The 22,468-nt window shown below is 44.7% G+C and overlaps 1 protein-coding gene across 2 annotated transcripts in view; it reads right to left on the reverse strand.

Moving 5' to 3' along the window:
• The window catches only part of LOC140211881 (salivary plasminogen activator beta-like), a 112,629-nt gene that overhangs the window by 59,633 nt on the left and 30,528 nt on the right, over positions 1 to 22,468 (reverse strand). The gene's annotated exons all lie outside the window — the stretch shown is intronic.

Genomic DNA, 22,468 nt, shown 5'->3' on the forward strand with positions numbered 1-22,468 from the left:
AATGACTGGTGTATAATGACACCCAGGTCTCGTTGCACCTCCCCTTTTCCTAATCGGCCACCATTCAGATAATAATCTGTTTTCCTATTTTTGCCACCAAAGTGGATAACTTCACATTTATCCACATTAAATTGCATCTGCCATGAATTTGCCCACTCACCCAACCTATCCAAGTCACCCTGCATCCTCTTAGCATCCTCCTCACAGCTAACACTGCCGCCCAGCTTTGTGTCATCCGCAAACTTGGAGATGCTGCATTTAATTCCCTCATCCAAGTCATTAATATATATTGTAAACAACTGAGGTCCCAGCACTGAGCCTTGCGGTACCCCACTAGTCACCGCCTGCCATTCTGAAAAGGTCCCGTTTATTCCCACTCTTTGCTTCCTGTCTGCTAACCAACTCTCCACTCACACCAATACCTTACCCGCAATACCGTGTGCTTTAAGTTTGCTAAAAGTACTGGAGCTTTTAAGGAATATAAAAGTGGATAAGTCTCCAGGTCCTGACAGGATATTCCCTAGGACCTCGAGGGAAGTTAGTGTGGAAATAGCAGGGTCTCTGACAGAAATATTTCAAATGTCATTAGAAACAGGGATGGTGCCGGAGGATTGGCGTATTGCTCATGTTGTTCCATTGTTTAAAAAGGGTTCTAAGAATAAACCTAGCAATTATCGGCCTGTGAGTTTGATGTCAGTGGTGGGTAAATTGATGGAAAGTATTCTTAGGGATGGTATATATAATTATCTGGATAGACAGGGTCTGATTAGGAACAGTCAACATGGATTTGTGCGTGGAAGGTCATGTTTGACAAATCTTATTGAATTTTTTGAAAAGGTTACTAGGAAAGTTGACGAGGGTAAAGCGGTGGATGTTGCCTATATGGACTTCAGTAAGGTCTTTGACAAGGTCCTACACGGAAGGTTCAATCGTTAGGTATTAACATTGAAGTAGTAAAATGGATTCAGCAGTGGCTGGATGGGAGATGCCAGAGAGTAGTGGTGGATAACTGTTTGTCAGATTGGAGGCCGGTTTAGCGAACAGAGCGGTGGACACCCCTGCTGAAATCTGGAGGAAAACACACAGAGGATGCAGAGGGGGATCAAAAAGGCGAGGGAAGAGGACCGGGTCGAGACAACAGAGTTTTATTGAGAAGAGGAGTTATAAGGAGTTATAAGTTCTAAGAAGAGGAGTTATATATCTCATTATGGGCATTGTGAGATTGCTGGGTCATAAAATGGATGAGGTGATGGCGCTAGCCAGGAGTCAGAGAACATTTCGGGAGTGCAGTGTTATGTGTTCTTCTGAAATGAGGCTGCACGAGGGCATACCCGACCAAAACATTTCCATAAGGGGCTTCCAGACCGTTTGCGCTGACTGGAAGTGCACTGAGAGCGGTAAGCATAAAGGAGTGGGGCTTGCTGTTCTGGTTAACAACAGATAGAGCAATCCTGGTCATATTACGATCAAGGAACGTGTTTGTAGCCCGGATATTGAACTTTTTGCTGTTGGACTCCAGCCATATTATTTGCCAAGGGAAATCTCACATGCAATTGTGGTTGTTGTGTACATCCCCCCCCCCCCCCCCCGCCAACACGACGTCGACGTTTAACATTATTTACACCGTTGGGCACAGGAATACACTCAGCCAGAGACTCATTCCACCAGGATGCAGCACTTAGCGTCATGGGAAGTCATTCCTGCCTGTGGCCATCAAACTTTGCAGCTCCTCCCTTGGAGGGTCGGATACCCTGGGCCAATGGGCTGGTCTTGGACTTATTTCCGCTTGGCATGGTTTACATATTATTATTTGATTGTTTGTGGTTTTGTATTGCTACGTTTGTACTCTGTTCTTGGTTGGTGCAACCGGAACAAAACCTAATTTCCCTCGGGATCAATAAAGTATGTCTATCTATCTATCTAGTGGTGTGCCTCAGGGACCTGTACTGGGCCCAGTGTTTTGTCATATATATTAATGATCTGGATGATGGGGTGGTAAATTGGTTGAGTAAGTATACAGATGATACTAAGATAGGTGGAGTTGTGGATAATGAAGTAGGTTTTCAAAGCTTGCAGAGAGATTTAGGCCGGTTAGAAAAGTGGGCTGAAAGATGGCAGATGGAGTTTAATGCTGATAAATGTGAGGTGTTACATTTTGGTAGGACTAATCAAAATAGGACATGCATGGTAAATGGTAGGGCATTGAAGAATGCAGTAGAACAGAGGGATCTAGGAATAATGGTGCATAGTTCCCTGAAGGTGGAATCTCATGTGGATAGGGTGGTGAAGAAAGCTTTTGGTATGCTGGCCTTTATAAATCAGAGCATTGAGTATAGGAGTTGGGATGTAATGTTGAAATTGTCCAAGGCACTGGTGAGGCCAAATTTGGAGTATTGTGTACAGTTTTGGTCACCAAATTATAGGAAAGATGTCAACAAAATAGAGAGAGTACAGAGAAGATTTACGAGAACGTTACCTGGGTTTCATCACCTAAGTTACAGAGAAAAGTTGAACAAGTTGAGTCTTTACTCTTTGGAATGTAGAAGGTTAAGGGGGGACTTGACAGGTATTTAAAATTATGAGGGGAATAGATAGAGTTGATGTAGATAGGCTTTTTCCATTGAGAGTGGGGGAGATTCAAACAAGAGGACATGAGTTGAGAGTTAAAGGGCAAAAGTTTAGGGGTAACATGAGGGGGAACTTTACTCAGAGAGTGGTAGCTGTGTGGAACGAGCTTCCAGCAGAAGTGGTTGAGGCAGGTTCGATGTTGTCATTTAAAGTTAAATTGGATAGATATATGGACAGGAAAGGAATGGAGGGTTATGGGGTGAGTGCAGGTCGGTGGGACTAGGTGAGAGTAAGAGTTCGGCATGGACTAGAAGGGCCAAGATGGCCTGTTTCCGTGCTGTAATTGTTATATGGTTATATGGTTATATAGCTTTTGTTGTTCAGCCACCAGTCATATAAGGCCATAAGACATAGGAGCAGAATTAGGCCATTCAGCCCATTGAGTTTGCTCTGCCATTCTATCATGGCAGATCCTGGATCCCACTCAATCCCATACACCTGCCTTCTCGCCATATCTTTTGAAGCCCTGACCAATCAGGAAATGATCAACTTCAGCCTTAAATATACGCACAAACTTGGCCTCTCCACAGTCTGTGGCAGAGTATTTCACAGACTTACGACTGTCCGGCTAAAAAACATCCTCTTTACCTCTGTTTTAAAGGGTCACCCCTCAATTTTGAGGCTGTGCTTTCTAGTTCTGGATACCCCCACCACAGGAAACATCCTCTCTACATCCACCCTATCTAGACCTTTCAACATTTGGTAGGTTTCAATGAGATCCCCCTGCATTCTTCAAAATTCCAGTGAGTATGGTCCCAAAGCTGTCAAATGCTTCTCATATGTTAACCCTTTCATTCCTGGAATCATCCTTGTGAACCTCCTCCGGACTTTCAAATGATAACACATCTGTACCCCTTGACAGTAACACATCTGCATCCCTTGACAATAAGTATTCCTGTTTGAGTACTGTTGGGGGGACGGCCTACCTGGGGGAAGTGACAGTGGCTGTGTCTCTGACACAGAGTCTGGCCCTGTGGCTCAGAAGGGTAGGGAAGGGAAAGGATGGCAGTAGTGATAGGGGACTCTATAGTTAGGGGGTCAGACAGGCGATTCTGTGGATGCAAGAAAGAAACTTGGATGGTAGTTTGCCTCCCAGGTGGCAGGGTCTGGGATGATTCAGATCGCATCCAAGATATCCTGCGGTGGGAGGGAGAACAGCCAGAGGTTGTGGTACATATTGGTACCAATGACACAGGTGGGAAAAGGGAAGAGGTCCTGAAAAAAAGACTACAGGGAGTTAGGAAAGATGTTGAGAAGCAGGACCACAAAGGTAGTAATCTCAGGATTACTGCCTGTGCCACACGACAGTGAGTATAGGAATAGGATGAGGTGGAGGATAAATGCATGTCTGAAGGATTGGAGCATGGGGCAGAGTTTCAGATTTCTGGATCACTGGGACCTCTTTTGGGGCAGGTGTGACCTGTACAAAAAGGACGAGTTGCACTTGAATCTCAGGGAGACTAATATCCTGGCGGGGAGGTTTGCTAAGGCTACTGGGGAGAGTTTAAACTAGAATTATTGGGGGGTAGGAACCAAACTGAAGAGACTGGGGAAGAGGGAGTTGGCTCACAAATAGGGAAAGCTTGTAAACAGTGTGAGAGGGAGGATAGGCAGGTGATAGAGAAGGGACGCGCTCAGACCGAAGGTTTGAGATGTGTCTATTTTAACGCAAGGAGTGTTGTGAACAAAGTGGATGAGATTAGAGCGTGGATCAGTACTTGAAGATGTGATGTGGTGGCCATTACAGAGACTTGGATGGCTCAGGGACTGGAATGGTTACTTCAAGTGCTGGGTTTTAGATGTTTCAGAAAGGACAGGGAGGGAGGCAAAAGAGGTGTGGCGTGGCAATGTTGATCAGAGATAGTGTCACGGCTGCAGAAAAGGTGGTCGCCATGGAGGGATTGTCTACGGAGTCTCTGGGTGGAGGTTAGGAACAGGAAGGGGTCAATAACTTTACTGGATGTTTTTTATAGGCTGCCCAATAGTAACAGGGATATCGAGGAGCAGATAAGGAAACATATCCTGGAAAGGTGTAATAATATCAGAGTTGTCGTGATGATGGGAGATATCGATTGGCATCTTCCGAGAGAGAGGGGTTTAGATGGGGTGGAGTTTGTTAGGTGTGTTCAAGAAGGTTTCTTGACACTATATATAGATAAACCTACAAGAGGAGAGGCTGCACTTGATCTGGTATTGGGAAATGAGCCTGGTCAGGTGTCAGATCTCTCAGTGGGAGAGCATTTTGGAGATAGTGATCATAATTCTGTCTGCTTTACAATAGCATTGGAGAGAGATAGGAACAGATAATTTAGAAAAGCATTTAATTGAAGTAAGGGGAATTATGAGGCTATCAGGCAGAAAATTGGAGGCTTAAATTGGAAACAGATGTTATCAGGGAAAAGTATGGAAGAAATGTGACAAATATTCAGGGAATATTTGTGTGGAGCTCTGTATAGGTATGTTGTAATGAGACAGGGAAGTTATGGTAGGGTACAGGAACCGTGGTGTACAATGGCTGTAATAAATCAGGTCATGAAGAAAAGAAAAGTTTACAAAAGGTTCAGAGAGCTCGGTAATGTTAGAGATCTAGAAAATTATAAGGCCAATAGGAAAGTGCTTAAGAAGGGAATTAGGAGAGCCAGAAGGGGCCATGAGATGACCTTGGCGGGCAGGGTTAAGGAAAATCCCAAGGCATTCTACAAGTATGTGAAGAACAAGAGGATAAGACGTGAAAGAATAGGACCTACCAAAGTGGGAAAGTGTGTATGGAACCGGAGGAAATAGCAGAGGTACTTAATGAATACTTTACTTCAGTATTCACTATGGAAAAGTATCTTGGTGATAGTAGTGATGACTTTCAGCAAACTGAAAAGCTTGAGCATGTAGGTATTAAGAAAGAGGATGTGCTGGAGTTTTTGGAAAGCATCAAGTTGGATAAGTTGCCGGGACTGGATGAGATCTACCCCAGGCTACTGTGGAAGGTGAGGGAGGAGATTGCTGAGCCTCTGGTGATGATCTTTGCATCATCAATGGGGATGGGAGAGGTTCCGGAGGATTGGAGGGTTGCGAATGTTGTTCATTTATTCAAGAAAGGGAGTAGAGATAGCCCAGGAAATTATAGACCAGTGAGTCTTACTTCAGTGGTTGGTAAGTTGATGGAGAAGATCCTGAGAGGCAGGATTTATGAACATTTGGAGAGGTATAATATGTTACATCAAACTTTACAACTCCTCCCTTGGAGGGTCAGACACCCTGAGCCAATAGGCTGGTCCTGGACTTACTTCATAATTTACTGGCATAATTTACATATTGCTATTTAACTATTTATGGTTCTATTACTATTTATTATTTACGGTGCAACTATAATGAAAACCAATTTCCCCCGGGATCAATAAAGTATGACTATGACTATATGATTAGGAATAGTCAGCATGGCTTTGTCAAGGGCAGGTCGTGCCTTACGAGCCTGATTGAATTTTTTGAGGATGTGACTAAACACATTGATGAAGGAAGAGCAGTAGATGTAGTGTATATGGATTTCAGCAAGGCTTATTGAGAAAGTAAGGAGGTATGGGATCCAAGGGGACATTGCTTTGTGGATCCAGAACTGGCTTGCCCACAGAAGGCAAAGAGTGGTTGTAGATGGGTCATATTCTGCATGGAGGTCGGTGTGCTTCAGGGATCTGTTCTAGGACCCCTTCTCTTTGTGAGTTTTATAAATGACCTGGATGAGGAAGTGGAAGGATGGGTTAGTAAGTGTGCGGATGACACAAAGGTTGGAGGTGTTGTAGAATAGTGTGGAGGGCTGTCAGAGGTTACAGCGGAACATTAATAGGATGCAAAACTTGGCTGAGAAGTGGCAGATGGAGTTCAACCCAGATAAGTGTGAGGTGGTAGGACAAATATGATGGCAGAATGGTAAGACTCTTAGCAGTGTGGAGGATCAGAGGGATCTTGGGGTCCGAGTCCATAGGACACTCAAAGCAGCTGCGCAGGTTGGCACTGTGGTTAAGAAGGCATACGGTGTATTGGCCTTCATCAATCGTGTAATTGAATTCAGGAGCTGAGAGGTAATGTTGCAGCTATATAGGACCCTGGTCATACCCCACTTGGAGTACTGTGCTCATTTCTGGTTACCTCACTACAGGAAGGATGTGGAAGCCATAGAAAGGGTGCAGAGGAGATTTACAAGGATGTTGCCTGGATTGGGGAGCATGCCTTATGAGATTAGGTTGAGTGAACTTGGCCTTTTCTCCTTGGAGTGACGGAGGATGAGAGGTGACCTGATAGAGGTGTATAAGATGATGAGAGGCATTGATCGTGTGGATAGTCAGAGGCTTTTTCCCAGGGCTGAAGTGGTTGCCACAAGAGGACACAGTTTTTAAGGTGCTGGGGAGTAGGTACAGAGGAGATGTCAGGGGCAAGTTTTTTACTCAGAGAGTGGTGAGTGCGTGGAATGGGCTGGCAGCAGCGGTGGTGGAGGCGGATACGATAGGGTCTTTTAAGAGACAGATAGGTACATGGAGCTTTGTAAAATAGAAGACTATAGGTAAGCCTCAGTAATTTCTAGGGTAGAGACATGTTCAGCACAACTTTATGGGCCGAAGGGCCTGTGTTGTGCTGTAGGTTTTCTAGGTTTCTATGTTTCTACATCATTTCTGAGATATGGAGCCCAAAACGGTTGACAATATTCCAAGTGCAGCTGACTAGTATCTTATAAAGGCTCAGCATTATCTCCTTGCTTTGATATTCTAATCCCCTTGAAATAAATGCCAACATTGCAATTCCCTTTACCACAGACTCAACCTGTAAAGTTACCTTTTGGGAGTATTGCACGAGGACTCCTAAGTCCCTTGCAGCTGTGATGTTTGAACTCTCTCCCCATTTAGATAATAGTCCACACTATTGTTCCTTTTACCAGAATACATTATTATACATTTCCCAACACTGTATTCCATCTGCCACTCTTTTGCCCATTCTTTCAATTTGGCTAAGTCCTGCTGCAATCGTATTGCTTCCTCAGCCCTACCAACCCCTCCACCTATCTTTGGGTCATATGCATACTTTGCCACAAAGCTATCAATTCCATTGACAAACAATTTGAAAAGCAGCAATCTCAATACTGATCCCTGAGGAACACCACTAGTCACTGGCAGCCAACCAGAAAAATCCCCCTTTATTCCCACTCACTGTCTCCTGCCTGTCAGCCATTCTGCTATCCATGCCAGTACCTTTCCTGTGACACCATAGGACTTTATCTTGTTAAGCAGTCTCATATGTGGCACCTTATCAAACCCCTTCTGAAAATCCGAGTAAGTGAGAAATATTGCCTCTCATTTGTCCACCCTGCTTGTTACTTTCTCGAAGAACTCTAACAAATTTGTCATGCAAGATTTCCCTTTACAGAAACCATGCTAACTTTGACTTATTTTATCATTAGTCTCCAAGTACTCTGAAACTCAAACTTAATATTAGACTCCAACACTTTTCCAACCACTGAGGTTAGACTAACTGGCCTATAATTTCCTTTCTTTCGCTTTCTTCCCTTCTTAAAGAGTGAAGTGACATTTGCAATCTTCCAGTCCTCCGGGACCATGTCAGAATCAAGTGATTCATGAAAGATCATGATCAATGCATCCATTATCTCTTCAGCAACCACTCTCAGGACTTTGGGATGTAGTCCATCTGGTCCAGGTAACATCCACATTAAGACCTTTGAGTTTGCCTAGCATCTTTTCCTTTGTAATAGCAATGGCACTCACTCCTTCTCCCTGACACACATCAACCTCTGGCACCCTACTAGTGCCTTCCATAGTGAAGACTGGTGCAAAGTACCCATTAAGTTCATCTGCCATTTCTTCGTCCCCCATTACTACCTCACCAGCATCATTTTCCAGTGGCCCAGTATCAACTCTCACATCCCTCTTTCTCTTTGTATAACTGAAAAATGTTTGGTATCCTGCTTTATATAATTGGCTAGTCTGCCCTCATATTTCATCTTCCCCTTCTTACAGAATCAGAATCAGGTTTATGATCACCAGCATGTGTCATGAAATTTGTTAACTTAGCAACAGCAGTTCAATACAATACATAATATAGAAGGAAAAAATAGAAAGAAAGAAATAAGAAAATCCATTACAGTTTATGTACAAACATTGAATTGATTAAAATTATGCAAAATCAGAAATAATATATATTAAAAAAGTGAGGTAGTGTTCAAGGTTTCAATGTCCATTTAGGAATTGGATGGCAGAGGGGAAGAAGCTGTTCCTGAATCGCTGAGTGTGTGCCTTCAGACTTCTGTACCTCCTACCTGATGGTAACAGTGAGAAAAGGGCATGCCCTAGTTGCCGGGGGTCCTTAATAATGGATGCTGCCTTCCTGAGACACCACTCCTTAAAGATGTCCTGGGTACTTTGTAGGCTAGTGCCCAAGATGGAGCCGACTAAACTTACAACCCTCTGCAGCTTCTTTTGGTCCTGTGCAGTAGCCCCCCATCCCCCATATCAGACAGTGATGCAGCCTGTCAGAATGCTCTTCACAGTACATCTATAGAAGTTTTTGAGTGCTTTTGTTGACATACCAAATCTCTTCAAACTCCTAATGAAGTACAGCTGTTGTCTTGCCTTCTTTATAACTGCATCGTTATGTTGGGAGCAGGTTCGGTCTTCAGAGATCTTGACACCCAGGAGCTTGAAACTGCTCACTCTCTCCACTTCTGATCCCTCTATGAGGATTGGTATGCTTTTTTTAGTTGCCTTTTGTTGTATCTTAAAAAGCTTCCCAATCATCCACTCACTTTTACTACCTTGTATGCCCTTTCCTTGACTTTCATGCAGTCCTTCCTTTCCCTTGTCTGCCATGGTTGGCTATCCCTGCCATTTGCGATCATCTTCTTCTGTGGGACATAGCTATCTTGCATCTTGTGAACTATTCCCAGAAATTTCAGCCACCTCTGCTCTGCCATCATCCCTTCCAGTAACTCCCTCCAATCTACCTGGGTAAGCTCTTCCCTCATGCCTCTGTAATTCCCTTTATTCCATTGCAATACTGATACATCTGACTTGTGCTTCTCCCTCTCAAATTGCATCATGAATTCAATCATATTACGGTCACTGTTTCCTGATAAGATTAGGGTTATTACACAACACCCAATCTAAGATGGCCTTTCCCCGAGTAGGCTCAAGCACAAGCTGCTCTAAAAAGCCAGTTGTAGTTATTCAACAAGTTCCCTCTCTTGTGATCCAACACCAACCTGATTTTCCCAATCCCCTTGCATATTGAAATCACCCATTACAATTGTGTAATTACCCTTATTACGTGCCTTTTCCAGTTCCCTTTGCAACCTCAACCCTACACCTTGGCTGCTATTTGGAGGCCTATATATGATTCCCATAATTTTTTTTACCCTTGCAGTTTCTTAACTCCACCCATGAAGATTTAGCATTCTCTACACACAAAATACTCTGCAGATGCTGGGACCAAGGGTGCAGCTATGGGCATTCGCATGGGCCCCAGCTATTCCTTCGTTAGGGTCTCGGCCTGAAACGTCGACTGCACCTCTTCCTACAGATGCTGCTTGGCCTGCTGCATTCACCAGCAACTTTGATGTGTGTTGCTTGAATTTCCAGCATCTGCAGAATTCCTGTTGTTGACATCTTCTATTAGCCCACTGACTCTCATAACTACCTCAACTATACCTCTTCCCACCCTGCCACATGCAAAAGTGCCATTCCCTATTCCCAGTTCCTCTGTCTCCGCCGCATCTGCTCCCAGGATGAGGCTTTCCATTCCAGGACATCTCAAATGTCCTCTTTCTTTAAGGATCGTGTTTCCCTTCTGCCATGATCAATGATGCCCCCACCCGCATCTCCTCCAATTCGCGCACTTCGGCCCTCACCCCATCCTCCCGTCACCACAACAGGGACAGAGTTCCCCTTGTCCTCACCTACCACCCCACCAGCCTCCGGATCCAGCACATTATCCTCTGCAACTTCTGCCACCTTCAACAGGACCCCACCACTAAGCACATCTTTCCCTCTCCACCCCTCTCTGCTTTCCGCAGGGATCGGTCCCTCCGTGACTCCCTGGTCCACACGTCCCTCCCCACAGACCTCCCACCTGGCACTTATCCCTGTAAGCGCAAGTGCTACACCTGTCCCTACTCCTCCTCTCTTGCTACCATTCAGGGCCCCAAACAGTCCTTCCAGGTGAGGCAACACTTCACTTGTGGGTCTGTTGGGGTCACTTATTGCATCTGGTGCTCCCGGTGTGGCCTCCTCTACATCGGTGAAACCCGACGCAGGTTGGGGGACCACTTCATCGAGCACCTCCACTCAGTCTGCCACAACAGACAGGATCTCCCGGTTGCCACCCACTTCAACTCTGCTTCACATTCCCATTCGGGTATGTCCATACATGGCCTCCTCTACTGCCATGATGAGGCCAAACTCAGGTTGGAGGAGCAACACCTCATATGCCATCTGGGATGTCTCCAGCCCCTTGGTATGAACATTGAATTCTCCAGCTTCTGGTAATTCCTTCCCCCTTCCTTCCCCCTTCCTTCCCCCTTCCTTCCCCCTTCCTTCCCCCTTCCTTCCCCCTTCCTTCCCCCTTCCTTCCCCCTTCCTTCCCCCTTCCTTCCCCCTTCCTTCCCCCTTCCTTCCCCCTTCCTTCCCCCTTCCTTCCCCCTTCCTTCCCCCTTCCTTCCCCCTTCCTTCCCCCTTCCTTCCCCCTTCCTTCCCCCTTCCTTCCCCCTTCCTTCCCCCTTCCTTCCCCCTTCCTTCCCCCTTCCTTCCCCCTTCCTTCCCCCTTCCTTCCCCCTTCCTTCCCCCTTCCTTCCCCCTTCCTTCCCCCTTCCTTCCCCCTTCCTTCCCCCTTCCTTCCCCCTTCCTTCCCCCTTCCTTCCCCCTTCCTTCCCCCTTCCTTCCCCCTTCCTTCCCCCTTCCTTCCCCCTTCCTTCCCCCTTCCTTCCCCCTTCCTTCCCCCTTCCTTCCCCCTTCCTTCCCCCTTCCTTCCCCCTTCCTTCCCCCTTCCTTCCCCCTTCCTTCCCCCTTCCTTCCCCCTTCCTTCCCCCTTCCTTCCCCCTTCCTTCCCCCTTCCTTCCCCCTTCCTTCCCCCTTCCTTCCCCCTTCCTTCCCCCTTCCTTCCCCCTTCCTTCCCCCTTCCTTCCCCCTTCCTTCCCCCTTCCTTCCCCCTTCCTTCCCCCTTCCTTCCCCCTTCCTTCCCCCTTCCTTCCCCCTTCCTTCCCCCTTCCTTCCCCCTTCCTTCCCCCTTCCTTCCCCCTTCCTTCCCCCATCCCAGTTTCACTCTGCCCCTCCCCCAGCTGCCTATCACCTCCCTCATGGTCCCGCCTCCTTCTACTACCCGTTGTGTTTTCCCCTATTCTTTCTTCACCTTTCCTGCCTATCCCCTCCCTGCTTCCCCTCCCCCACCCCTTTATCTTTCCCCTTACTGGTTTTTCACCTGGAACCTACCAGCCTTCTCCTTCCCACCCTCCCCTCAACTTCTTTATAGGGCCTCTGCCCCTTCCCCCTGCAGTCCTGACGAAGGTTTCCGGCCCGAAATGTCGACTGATCGTTTCCATGGATGCTGCCCGACCTGCTGAGTTCCTGCAATGTGTTGTGAGTGTTGCTTTAACATTCTCTGATCCTATGTCACCTCTTTCTAAAGATGTAATTCCATCTCTTACCAATAGAGCCACACCACCACCTATGCCTTCCTGCTTGTCCTTTCGATACAAAGCATATCCTTTGATGTTAAGCTCCCAATTATGGGCTTCTTTCACCCATGACTCAGTATGTCCACAATGTCATACCGATCAATCTTTATTTGCGCCACGAGTCGTCCACTTTATTCCGAATGCTATGCGCATTTAAATACAGCACCTTCAGTCCTGCATTCTTTGCCCTTTTGAATTTTGCTTCTGTGGTACAATTTCTTTGCTCTGTCTGCATTTGTACCCAATTATTGGCTTGTCCTTCCTTACCCTCATATTACACTCCATACACTTCCATACACTCACAGGGCTCACACAGCTAACGGTACGAGCTAACGGTTTAAAAAGTTCGTCTGTTTGGTGAGGTAAGTGGGTGAGTAGACTTATTTTTCCTGTTTCATTCCTGTAGAATTAGATAGCATGCCTGCAGGGTTAGTGCTTTGTTCAGGGTGTCAGATGTGGGAATCCTGGGAGACCTCCAGTGTCCCTGATGGCCACATCTGTGCAAGGTGCACCGAGATGCAGCTCCTCAGAGACCATGTTAGGGATCTGGAGCTGCAGCTTGATGACCTACTGCTTATTAAGAAAAGTGAAGAGGTGATAGACAGGAGCTACAGGGAGGTAGTCATCCCTAGGCTACAGGGGTCCGAAAACTGGGTGACTGTCAGGAGAGGGAAGGGAAATGCCCGGATAGTGGAAAGCACCCCCGTGGCTGTCCCCCTCAGCAACAAGTATCTTGTTCTGGATGCTGTTGAGGGCGATGACCTGACAGGGGATGCCCACGGTGACTGGGTCTCTGGCACTGAGCCTGGCGCTGTTGTGCAGAAGAGAAGGAGGGAGAAGAGGAATGCAGTAATCATAGAGGATTCCATAGTCAAGGGAACAGACAGGAGATTCTGTGAGCCTGATAGAGATACCCGCATGGTGTGTTGCCTCCCAGGTGCTAGGATATAGGATGTCTCGGATGGGGTCCAGAATATTCTGAAGGGAGAGGGCGAGCAGCCATTTGTCTTGGTACATGTTGGTACCAATGACATAGATAAGACAAGGGAGGAGGTCCTGAAGAGAGATTTCCGGGAGTTAGGAAGGAAGCTGAAAAGCAGGACCTCCAGGGTAGTAATCGCGGGATTGCTACCTGTGCCACGTGCTAGCGAGGGCAAGAGTAGCAGGATCAGGCAGATGAATGCCTGGCTGAGAGACTGGTGCAGGGGGCAGGGCTTCAGATTCTTGGATCATTGGGATCTCTTCTGAGGGAAGTATGACCTGTTCAAAATGGACAGGTTACACCTGAACCCGAAGGGGACCAATATCCTGGCGGGAAGGTTTAATAGAGCTGTTAGGGAGGGTTTATGCTAATTTGGCAGGGGGATGGGAACTGGAATGATAGAGCAGAGGAAGGGGAAAACAGAAATAAATCTAAGATAGTGAGCAGTAAAGATGTTAGGAAAGACAGGCAGGTGATGGGGCAAATTTATAGCCATGGGGATGAGTTGCAGTGAAATAAAGTTGCAGTGCAATCAAAGCGAGAAGTACCAAATACTGGCCTTAAGGTGTTATACTTAAATGCACGCAGCATAAGGAATAAAGTGGATGATCTTGTCGTACAGCTACAGATTGGCAGGTATGATATTGTGGCCATCACTGAGACCTGGCTAAAGGATGCATGTCTCTGGGAGCTGAACGTCCAAGGGTACACGGTATATCGGAAGGATAGGAAGGTAGGCAGAGGGGGAGGCATGGCTTTATTGGTAAGAAATGATATCAAATCATTAGAAAGAGGTGACATAGGATCAGAAGGTGCAGAATCTTTATGGGTTGAGCTAAGAAATCGCAGGGCTAAAAGGACCCTGATGGCAGTTATTTATAGGCCTCCAAACAGCTGCAGTGATGTGGACTACAAATTACAACTGGAAATAGAAAAGTCTTGTCAGAAGGGCAGTGTTATGATAATTGTGGGGGATTTTAACATGCGAGTGGATTGGGAAAATCAGGTCAGCACTGGATCTCAAGAGAGAGAATTTGTAGAATGTCTGCAAGATGGCTTTTTAGAACAGCTTGTTATTGAGCCCACTAGGGGATCAGCTGTACTGGATTGGGTATTGTGTAATGAACTGGAGGTGATTAGAGAGATTGAGGTGAAGGAACCCTTAGGAGGCAGTGATCATAACATGATTTAGTTCACTGTGAAATTTGAAAAAGAGAAGCCGAAATCCGATGTGTCGGCATTTCAGTGGAGTAAAGGAAATTACAGTGGCATGAGAGAGGAACTAGCCAAAGTTGACTGGAAAGGGACACTGGCGGGAAAGACGGCAGAGCAGCAGTGGCTGGAGTTTATGCGAGAAGTGAGGAAGGTGCAAGACAGGTATATTCCAAAAAAGAAGAAAATTTTTGAATGGAAAAAGGATGCTACCGTGGCTGACAAGAGAAGTCAAAGCCAAAATTAAAGCAAAGGAGAGGGCATACAAGGAAGCAAAAATTAGTGGGAAGACAGAGGATTGGGAAGTTTTTAAAAGCTTACTAAAGGAAACTAAGAAGGTCATTAAGAGGGAAAAGATGAACTATGAAAGGAAGCTAGCAAATAATATCAAAGAGGATACTAAAAGCTTTTTCAAGTATATAAGGAGTAAAAGACAGGTGAGAGTAGATATAGGATCGATAGAAAATGATGCTGGAGAAATTGTAATGGGAGATAAGGAGATGGTGGAGGAACTGAACAAGCATTTTGCATCAGTCTTTACTGAGGAAGACATCAGCAGTATACCGGACACTCAAGTGTGGCAGGGAAGAGAAGTGTGCGCAGTCACAGTTACGACAGAGAAAGTACTCAGGAAGCTGAATAGTCTAAAGGTAGATAAATCTCCCGGACCAGATGGAACGCACTCTCGTGTTCTGAAGGAAGTAGCTGTGGAGATTGCAGAGGCATTAGCGATGATCTTTCAAAAGTCAATAGATTCTGGCATGGTTCCGGAGAGCTGGAAGACTGCAAATGTCACTTCGCTATTTAAGAAGGGGGCAAGGAAGCAAAAAGGAAATTATAGACTTGTTAACTTAACATCGTTGATTGGGAAGTTGTTGGAATCGATTGTCAAGGATGAGGTTACGGAGTACCTGGAGGCATATGACAAGATTGGCAGAACTCGGCGTGGTTTCCTTAAAGGAAAATCCTGTCTGACAAAACTATTACAATCTTTTGAGGAAATTACAAGTAGGCTGGACAAGGGAGATGCAGTGGATGTTGTATATTTGGATTTTTAGAAGGCCTTTGACAAGGTGCCACACATGAGGCTGCTTAACAAGATAGCAGCCCACAGAATTGTGGGAAAGTTACATATATGGATAGGGAATTGGCTGATTGGCAGGAAACAGAGAGTGGGAATAAAGGGATCATATTCTGGTTGGCTGCCGGTTACCAGTGGTGTTCCACAGGGGTCTGTGTTGGGGCTGCTTTTTTTTTTTACGTTGTACATCAACGATTTGGATTATGGAATAGATGGCTTTGTGGCTAAGTTTGCTGATGATACGAAGATAGGTGGAGAGGCCGGTAGTGCTGAGGAAACAGTCTGCAGAGAGACTTGGATAGATTGAAAGAATGGGCAAAGAAGTGGCAAATGAAATACAATGTTGGAAAGTGTATGGTTATGCACTTTGGCAGAAGAAATAAACAGGCAGACTATTATCTAAATGGGGAGAGAATTCAAAGTTCTGAGATGCAACAGGACTTGGGAGTCCTCATGCAGGATACCCTTGAGGTTAACCTCCAGGTTGAGTTGGTGGTGAAGAAGGCGAATGCAATGTTGGCATTTATTTCTAGAGGAATAGAGTATAGGAGTAGGGGTGTGATGTTGAGGTTCTATAAGGCACTGGTAAGACCTCACTTGGAGTACTGTGAGCAGTTTTGGTCTCCTTATTTAAGAGAGGATGTGCTGACGTTGGAGAGGGTACAGAGAAGATTCACTAGAATGATTCCGGGAATGAGAGGGTTAACATATAGGGAATGTTTGTCTGCTCTTGGACTGTATTCCTTGGAGTTTAGAAGAATGAGGGGGAACCTCATAGAAACATTTCGAATGTTGAAAGGCATGGACAAAGTGGATGTGGCAAAGTTGTTTCCCATGATGGGGGAGTCTAGTACGAGAGGACATGACTTAAGGATTGAAGGGCACCCATTCAGAACAGAGATGCAAAGAAATTTCTTTAGCCAGAGGGTGGTGAATCTATGGAATTTGTTGCCATGGGTGGCAGTGGAGGCCAAGTCATTGGGTGTATTTAAGATAGAGATTGATAGGTATCTGAGTAGCCAGGGCATCGACGGTTATGGTGAGAAGGCAGGGGAGTGGGACTAAATGGGAGAATGGATCAGCTCATGATAAAATGTCGGAGCAGACTCGATTGGCTGAATGGCCGACTTCTGCTCCTTTGTCTTATGGTCTTATTACACCTGTCATCTACTTGTAATATCCCAGATTTAGTTCTCAGCCTGTTGGAGCTGGCGGGTTTCAGCCTTGACAGGATTATTACTGTTATTACTGGATTCAGCCACCCCTAAAATGACAGCTGTGTGTGCCAGTCAGCAAAGAATAGATTAGAATAGTTCAAGAATCTGCTTAAAATCCTTCTCAAGTTACACTATGTAGAGGGGGAACTAAGATAATTCATCAAAATGAAATGTTTACTGGCTCTTTCTCCAAAGGTATTGCTTGATCTGCTAGCAAGGTACACACAGGATTTTGTCTTATTATTGTCAGTAATGCAATTTGGAGAAAACAACTCTTCCTTTTGAGAGACTGTGTAAATTAAAAGATGAATTATGGCAATATCAGAACATTTGAAATGTAATGGAAAAACTAGTGCACTATTTGAAGCTAATTACCAGCATGAGCACTGAGATGACAATTAGAGTATTCTATCTTCTTTATTAATCTTTTTATTGATTTAAAAGGAATATAAATACAAACAGGAGATCTATCTCAAATATATATATCAATAACAATACAAGCAGAGATTGAAATAGACATTATCAAAATGATACATAGTGTTAAGCTAGTATATAATAATTATAAAAAAGAAAACAGCAATTCTCCTCTTATCAGTTCATGAAGAGGAAGGAAAAACTTTGAATTTTAAATGGAAAAAAAAAACCCCACTACACTATACAAAAAAAAGGGACTGGGCAGTCTTTTCTGAGGATATGACCAAATAAAAAAGAAAGACGTTCTGATCAAATCTGAAACTTCGAAAGAAAAAAAATTGGATGAGTAATAAATCAAATTAAATGAAAATATTGAATAAAAGGTTGCCAGATTTGCTCAAATTTAAAGGATGTATCAAATGTCCAACTTCTTATTTTCTCTAAACTTATACAGGACATAATGGAGGAAAGCCAATAAAAGACAGTAGGTGGATTAGAATCCTTCCACTTCAGTAAATTGGCTCTCATGGCCAATAAAAATTGAAAAGGTTATCATACATTGAGGCGAAACAGGAATATTTCCTGGTTTCTACTTTATTACTTTATTGTCACCAAACAATTGATACTAGAGCATACAATCATCACAGCGATATTTGATTCTGCGCTTCGCACCCCCTGGAGTACAAATCGATAGTAAATATAATCAAAATTTAAATTATAAATCATAAATAGAAAATAGAAAAGGGAAAGTAAGGTAGTGCAAAAAAACTGAGAGGCAGGTCCGGATATTTGGAGGGTACAGCTCAGGTCCGTGTCAGGATCTGTTCAGCAGTCTTATTACAGTTGGAAAGAAGCTGTTCCCAAATCCCAAATATTGCCGTAAGTAAATTAGGTTGTAGATCCAGATCCAAGACTTTTGATACATTTTTAAAAACATCTCTCCAAAAATTGTCTAGCTTTATACAAGACCAAAACATATGAGTTAAAGTGGCTAAGAATATTCTAAAGTAAGGGTTAGTTGTTTATTATTAAGATGTTTCGGTGATAAGTATTTGTAATGAATTATGTTTGTAGATTTTCCTTTTGTACAACTGGGGAATGTAACTTACAACACAAACAAAATGCTAGAGGGACTCAGCAGGGCAGGCAGCATCTATGTAAAAGACTATAGTTGATGTTTCAGGCCGAGACCTCTGTCGCCTCTGTCTCTGAGTCTATTTCTTTGGCAAGGGCTCTCCACCCTGCACCAATGCCCCTTCTCCATCGTCAACCCTTCTCCTCCTCCTGGACATTCTACCCTGGTCTTCTGCCTGCTCTGGACCTTTTCATTGCCAACTGTCGATGAGAAATCAACGATCTAGAATTCAACACTGCTCTCTCCAATTCCAACCTCACTCCTTCTGAATGCTCTGCTCTCCACTTCCTCCGCACCAATCCTAACCTCACCATCAAACCTGCAGATAAGGGAAGTGCTGTAGTAATCTGGTGTACTGATCTCTACCTTATTGAGGCCCAGCACCAACTCTCAGACACGCCCTCTTACTTACCCCTCAAACAGGACCCCACTAAGGAACACCAGGCCATTGTCTCCCACACCATTATTAACCTTATTGACTCTGGGGATCTCCCATCCACTGCCATTGACCTCATAGTTCCCACATCTCGCACCTGCCATTTCTACCTCCTACCCAAACTCCACAAACCCGTTTGTCCAGGTAGATCCGTTGTCTCAGCTTGTTCCTGCCCCACTGAACTCATATCTGAATACCTCGACTCTGTTTTATCCTCCCTGGTTCGGTCCCTTCCTACCTACATCCATGACACTTCACGTGCTCTGGATCCTTTCAATGATTTCAGGTTCCCTGGCCCCCATCACCTTATTTTTACTAAGGATGTCCAGTCCCTCTACACCACCATCCCCCACCAGGAAGGCCTTAAACCTAGCCATTTCTTTCTGGACACCAGACACTATCAGTTCCCCTCCACCACCACTCTACTCCTCCTAGCAGAACCTGTCCTCACCCTAAATAATTTCTCCTTTGGCTCCTCCCACTTCCTTCAAACAATAGGTGTAGCCATCGGCACTCACTTGCGTCCCAGCTATACCTGCCTGCTTGTCAGCTACATGGAACAGTCTATATTCCAAGCCTACACTGGCGACCATCCCGCACCTTTCCTATGCTACATTGATGACTGCATTGGTGCTGCTTCCGGCACCCGTGCTGAACTCGTCATCTTCATCCACTTTGCCTCTGACTTCCACCCTGCCCTCAAATTTACCTGGTCCATTTCTGTCACCTTCCTCCCCTTTCCTGATCTCACTGTCTCCATCTCTGGAGTCAGCTTACCTACTGATGTCTATTACAAACCCACAGACTCTCACAGCTACCTGGACTATACCTCCTCCCACCTTGTTACTTGTAAAAATAGCATCCCCTTCTCTCAATTCCTCCGCCTTTGCCACATCTACTCTCAGGATGAGGCTTTTCATTCTGGAACAAAGGATTTGTCCTCCTCCTTCAAAGAAAGGAGCTCCACTTCCTCCACCATCACTGTTGCCCTCAGCTGCATCTCTTCCATTTCATATGTCTGCTCTCACTCCATCCTCCCGCCACCCTACCAGTGATAGGATTCCTCTTGTTCTCACCTACCACCTGACCAGCCTCTGTATCCAGCACATAATTCTCTGCAACTTGTGCCATCTCCAACAGGATCCCACCACCACGCACATCTTTCTCCCCCCACCCGCCCCGACTTTCTGCTTTCCAGAGGGATTGCTCCCTATGCGACTCCCTTGTCCATTTGTCCCTCCCCACTGATCTCCCTCCTGGCATTTACCCTTGCAAATGGAACAAAAGCTTCACCTGCCCCTACACTTCCTCCCTCACTACCATTCAGGACCCCAAAACAGTCCTTCCAGGTGAGGCGACACTTCATCTTTGAGTCGGTTGGGGTTATATACTGTGTCTGATGCTTCTGATGTGGCTCCTGTACATCAGTGAAATCCGATGTGGATTTGGAGACGGTTTGCAGAGCACCTACACTCCGTCTGCCTGAAAAAGCAGGATCTCCCAGTGGCCACACATTTTAATTCCACTTCCCATTCCCATTCGGATATGCCTATCGTTGCAACCTCCACTGTCGTGATGAGGCTACACAAGGGTTGGGGGAACAACACCTTATATTCTGTCTGGGTAGCCTCCAACTTGATGGCATGAACATCGATTTCTCGACCTTCCGCTAATGCCCCCCTCACCCCCCAACACCATTCCCCATCCCTTTTCCCTCTTTCACCTTATCTCCTTGCCTGCCTATCGCCTCCTGGTGCTCCTCCCCCTTTCTTTCTTTCTTTCTTTCATGGCCTTCTGTCCTCTTCTATCAGACTCCCCCTTCTCCAGCTCTGTATCTCTTTCACCAATAAACTTCCCAGCTCTTTACTTCATCCGCCACCCCCGCTGCAGATTTCACCGGTCACCTTGTTTCTCTCTCCCTTCCTCCCACCTGTTCATTCTCTACCTCAGCTTTTTTTCTCAAGTTCTGCTGAAGAGTCTTGGCCCGAAACATTGCCTGTACTCTTTTCCATAGATGCTGCCTGCCCTGCTGAGCTCCTCCAGCATTTTGTGTGTGTTGATCGGATTTCCAGCATCTGAAGATTTTCTCATTTTTGTAATTTAACTTGCAAATTCTATTTTTAGTGGTAACCCTAAAATGACTGGATTGTTGTAAAACCATATTTATTTTAAGTTGTTGAAAGGATGTTGATGGTAATACTGGCATTTGTCATCCCCATTTTCCCCTGACAGAGGAGTTGTTAAGGGTTAACTTAATTAATGAGTGTAGAATCAGACATACTGCAGTTGGACAATGACACAGAGGTTAGGACTATGCTGCCAGCGTGATGCTCTCCCTTGATCGTGTGCACATTTTTCCACATTCCAAAGACTTGTAGGTTGGTGGATTATATTGTTGCTGTAAATTTCCCTGAGTGTAAATAGGTGGTAGAATTGGTACTGAACCAATGGGAAAAAGGTTGCAGGGAAAATTAGATAGAATTGTTTGCTTTGTGAACTTGCCTAGGCTTGATGGGCCAAACAGCCTCCTAATGATGTAATGAAATAGGTGATCCTGTTGATTTCAAACATTACTAAACTGAAATAAATATGGTTTTACAACAATCCAGTCATTTTAAGGTTACCACTGAAAATAGAATTTACAAGTTAAAATCCCAGCACAATAAAGAAAAGCTACAAAACAAAATTCATTACAAGTACTTATCACTGAAATATCTTGATCAATAAGAAACAAAAGACATTCAAGGACTGAAGAGAGTACAAACAAAGGATAAGAGGTAAAGGCCTCAGAATAGGATTATGTGTTTTGAAACTGTGTACTGAGGAACTTTCAGCGAGAGAAGTGTCATGCTTATCAGATAGTTAAGGATCAAATATAAAAAAATAAACTATTTGACTAAGAATTGTTTTGAACCTTTTGGTAGGAATATTGCATTGGATTTTAATTGAAACTGCAAAGGTCGTATGTGTAAACTCAATATGACTGATCAGTTTAATAACAGATATCAGAAATTTCTGTACACAAAATATTTAACGTGGAGAATTAGTTTCTAGATAGAAAAGTAATATCTGTTAATAGTTTTCCTTTATACTAACATGTGAAGGTTGTTCAGTCTATTTAATGCAAACGTTCAACAACATCAGAATCCAGCAAAGCAGCCCAGTTGTCTTTTTTTCTGAGGGATATCACAACGGTATCCCCTCTTTCTGGATACCACAGTGGAAGGGAGGCAAGCATTGCCACTTTACTGCACTAGTTAGAATTAAATTGGCTGAAAAGTCTTCTGCATTTATAATTGTTAATATGAATCAAAAGCATTATGACCTTGAACAAACAAAATGAGTGTATGGTATGATACAGAGATTAAATGCTAAATAACAAAAGGAGATGAAAAAAAACCTGTAATCTAAGAAGCAGCTGATTACTTCTCACAAGGTAGTGGAAAGATAGCTTACACTGATTTCGTTTAAAATGCGTTGAGTCACTAAAGGAATTCTTAGTATTTCTGGTTAAACTATCCTGTCAATAAAATAAAACCAAGTCAATGCCTTAACTTTTTAAAACTTTAACTTTAGCTCATGTTTTAAGGCACTTTCAACAACTTTCAACAACTGGAAAGAGAAGCAGAGGAGTCAGCAGTA

Source organism: Mobula birostris, chromosome 18, assembly GCF_030028105.1.
Source record: "Mobula birostris isolate sMobBir1 chromosome 18, sMobBir1.hap1, whole genome shotgun sequence".
In the NCBI taxonomy this organism is placed as follows: domain Eukaryota; kingdom Metazoa; phylum Chordata; class Chondrichthyes; order Myliobatiformes; family Myliobatidae; genus Mobula; species Mobula birostris.